At 34.4% G+C, this 4,453-nt stretch overlaps 1 pseudogene; it reads left to right on the forward strand.

Moving 5' to 3' along the window:
- The first annotated feature begins 48 nt into the window (after nt 1–48).
- Nucleotides 49–625, forward strand: LOC105538381 (annotated as a pseudogene).
- The last annotated feature ends 3,828 nt before the right edge of the window (nt 626–4,453 follow it).

A 4,453-nucleotide genomic window follows, 5' to 3' on the forward strand; every position in this document is an offset into this window, starting at 1 on the left:
GAAAGAGTATACATGAAACTTATAGCAGAAATTATTGCTGAAGAAATGTGTTACAAAATACTGTGTACTATTTAAAACATTACTCACACTTTAAATTTAGCCTTTCAATTAGAACCTCCTTCTTCCAGTAATCCGCCAAAGTGATGAACACAAAGGGAAAGAGGAGGAGAAGCACCCAATATATGTTCTGTAGGCTTTTTAGAAAACATGGAGGTGCTCCTATGGCCATACACATGTGAATCTTTAAGAATGGTGATACTGCAGACATCAAAGGAATGCATACTGTTCAGAAAGGAATGCCCCACAAATGTTACCATGGAAAAACTGGAATATTCTCTCTACAACGTACCCAGCATACTGTTGGCATTGTTATAAACAAACAAGTTAAGAGCAAGATTCTTGCCAAGATAATTAGTGTGCATATTGAGCATATTAAGCGTTCTAACAGCCGAGATCACTTTTTGAAATGCAGGAAGGAAAATGATCAGAAAAAGAAGGAAGCAAAAGAGAAACACACGTGAGTTCAACCGAAGTGCCAGCCTGCTCCACGCAAATAAGTATACTTTCTGAGACCCCGTGTGAAGCCGAGCTGCTGGAAGCTATTTCCTATGAATTCATGGCATAATAGGTGTAAATAAAAATAGAAGACCTCTTGACTACAAACAAACAAACTGAAAAATATGTATGTCTAGACAAAACACTTTAAAAGCCCTTTACAAGGGAATATCCAAATGGGCAATAAATGTAAGAAAAGGTGATCAACTTTATTATTTATCAGGCAAGTGCAGATTCAAATCACATTACAATTCTGCTGCATACTCACAATTGCTCAAATGAAAAAAAGAGAAAAGGAAAAAAGGTAGACATATGGAACAACTAAAAATCCACACATGGCTGGTTGTACAGTAATTTATTCTATCATTTGGCAGTGTTTACTAGAGGAGAGCATATCCATAACCAGCCATTTAACTTCTAAGTATATTCCTAACGGAAATGCACATACATGTTCAAATGATATGCACAAGAATGAAAGTAAGAGCCTTAGTCATAATGGTAGAATACTGGCAACTACCATAGGTAAAATGTAGGAATAAATTTTCAACTGTTTATCAATTAGAATACTGTAGAACAATGAAAGTGAATGAATTACAACTACAAACATTATGAATGTATCTCACAACATATGGTTGAATTAATAAAATTCAATCTTTATTTGTATGGTTCTCAGGATAAAAGGTTTTTGAAAATCTAATATAATATATGGCATTAAAAGGAGAATAGTGGTTACCCTTTAGGCACAATGAATAAAAGGGTGCATTAAAGGGACTTCTGGAGTGCTGTCAATGTTCTGCTTTTTGATCTAAGTGCTGGTTGCATGGGGGAATTTAAATTGTAAGAAGTCATCAAACCATACACGTACGATTTCTCAACTTTTCTATATATTATACTTCAAAAAATTCAAAAAGGAATGAAAATTTGCTTATAATTAAACTATGGAAATGTAAATGCAGTGAAGTTATTGGAACACTTCTTTTTTATACGTACTTATAAACAAAAAGAATTTTCTGTTTTTAATTATCATTTTGTAAAAAATAAAGTGAAGATTATTTTCTCTTCTCTCTGTTTTCCATAGTTTAAAGCATTTCAATTAAACATCATTGGGCAGGGGGTATATGGGCAAGGAGTATGTGAAGATGCATTTGGCACAAATAAAATCTCAATAAATTATAAATATTCAATGTTTTAATTTAGACCACGTTTTACAACCATAATACAATTAAGTTAGAAATTAAAAGTTCCAATGAGTCAAATGTTAAGAGTATGCAAAAATTTATAAAACTTATTCAAAACAAATAAAATAAACATTAAATTACTGACATTTAAGAAAATTAAATCAATCTTAAAGAAAATTAAATTACTAATATTAAGGAAAATTAAATTAAATCAACTAACATTAAAAAAAAATTTAAAAATGTGTACAAGAAAAGGAAGATCAATAATGTCTCAGACCTAAAAATCTGGAAATCAGACTTTGGCTCCCCCTTTCTGTCACACCTATGTACCTAATCTAGCAACAATTTTGCTGGACCAGGGTTTCTCAACCACAACACCATTGAAATTTTGGGCTGGATAATTCTTTGTATTTGTGCTTTGTAGGATGGTTAACATCATTCCAGGCATCTACCATCTAGATGCCAGTTGTACCACCTCTGTCTCCGGTTGTGACAATCAAAAAGGTATCCACATATTGTCAGATGTTCTCTAGGCACAAAATAAACCAATTTGGAATGACTGCATTAGACCCTACCTCTTTATTTTGAATCCTTCCACTTGTTTTCCATTCCACTCCTAACTCCCTGTTCAAAGTCAGTATCTTCTCTTGTATGGACTGTTTTCTTGTATGCAATTTCTTGTATGTAATTTCTCTTTGTTTTCAATCATGGCTCTTTACGATTAATTCTTCACACAGAAACCATATAAATATATTTTGTCACTTTTTAATGGCTTCACTGGGGACTTAAAATAAATGTTAAACTTTCACCTGTGGCTATGAGGCCTGAATTACTTGGCATCTCTTCATCTTTCTGGACTTATGTTCTGTCTTTCTTACCCAATCCCATGACATTTTCGACATCTGGAATTTCTTCAGTTTTTCGATGTGAACTTAGCTCATTTTCATCTTTGGCTCTTTTGCCAGGTCTCTGCCTGGAATGCTCTTCTGGAATGTTGCATCAGTCACTTTTCAGTTCAAAATTAAACATTGTCTTCTCAAATTGTCTTTCTCTGATCACAAGCTCTAAATCAGTCACATTTTAAATTTCTTGAAACTCAAAGAATTTTAATTATCTGCATAGTAGTTATTATCAGATATTTTCTTTAGTATTATTATTTGCTATCCCTCAAATTAAAAACAAACAAACAAAAAAACCAGGCCAGACTCATGAAAATCAAAGAGATCTGACCAATAAGAAATGTTACTAGAAATTCAATGGATGGGCCGGGCGCGGTGGCTCACGCCTGTAATCTCAGCACTTCGGGAGGGGGAGCCGGACGGATCACGAGGTCAGGAGATCGAGACCATCCTGGCTAACACAGTGAAACCCTATCTCTACTAAAAATACAAAAAATTAGCCAGGCGTGGTGGCGGGCGCCTGTAGTCCCAGCTATTCGGGAGGCTGAGGCCGGAGAATGGAGTGAACCCGGGAGGCGGAGCTGGCAGTGAGCCGAGATGGCTCCAGCCTGGGCAACACTCCAGCCTGGGCGACAGAGGGAGACTCCGTCTTAAAAAAAAAAAGAAATTCAATGGATACAGGTAATCGCATGACCAAGGAAGAGCGTGTCTAAAACAGTCTAAAACCATCAGCACATATCACTATGTCTTCTTTCATTGGGGATATTGGATTGAGATTTAACATATGAGGTTTAAAGCAATGCATTTGAAGCATCGTTTATACAAAAGTAACTTTATTGATCATAAAATATATGCATTTTATACCTAATAATTACATGAGATATAATATTTTCCAGGATACTTTGCTCCATAATTCCATCAATTCCAGATTTATGTTTTATAAGCAACTAGAGCAGGTCCTGAGAAAAGCATCTCACAGATAAAGACTCTGTTTTCTTCTGGTAAATACCATCAGAAGGTTTGATAACATGTTGTCAAGATGAGTTGACCTGAACATTTTTCTTTTTCTGACTGCATGTATGTCCTCATGGGAATGGTGATAAGCTGTAGGCTGGCTACTAACCCTTTTCTTCCTACTCCAGATACACTCCCCATCTCCCAACACAAACCCACTTCTTCAGAGCAAGTACTTTCAAAGACGTCACTTCTGTATCTCCAGTACCTAAAACTACACTTAGCACTTAGTAGCTTGTGAAGTTCATAAATAAATGAAAAAATTTTAAAGTTACAAGAAAATCTAATCCCCATTGATGATGCAAGACAAAATTTCATTTAATTATAATGTAATGCTAGAATTATGCAAAAATAAAATAGCAATGAAGAGATCTGAACATGCCTCTATCAAAATTAAAAACAAATTATTGGTATTTAAAAATAAAATATGATTAATAAGAGTGTTCTAGCATAGACATGCTCTCTCACATACAGAAACAGACACGCATGTCAAACCACTTGTATGCTGGAGCCAGCTCATAGCTTGTAAGAGCCAACTGTTACATTAATTTTGTGTCAGTTGTTAAATACAGTCACTATTATGAAAATTATATAAATATAAAATTAAATAAGAAATAAAAGTAGTAAACATGGAAAAACATCACTTTCTAATTAGTTTACTGCATTGTACTATTATCTATGCTTTCAAGTTTATCTTTATTGTATCTTTGGTGTGGAATTACTAGATAATGGTGTATTACTGCTCATCTCCTTTCTAACTCCACATTTAATTACATTACTTTGGGAATGTGAGATTGACCACAGTAA

The sequence above is a fragment of the Mandrillus leucophaeus genome, unplaced genomic scaffold (assembly GCF_000951045.1).
Source record: "Mandrillus leucophaeus isolate KB7577 unplaced genomic scaffold, Mleu.le_1.0 Scaffold1905, whole genome shotgun sequence".
Classification (NCBI taxonomy): Eukaryota; Metazoa; Chordata; class Mammalia; order Primates; family Cercopithecidae; genus Mandrillus; species Mandrillus leucophaeus.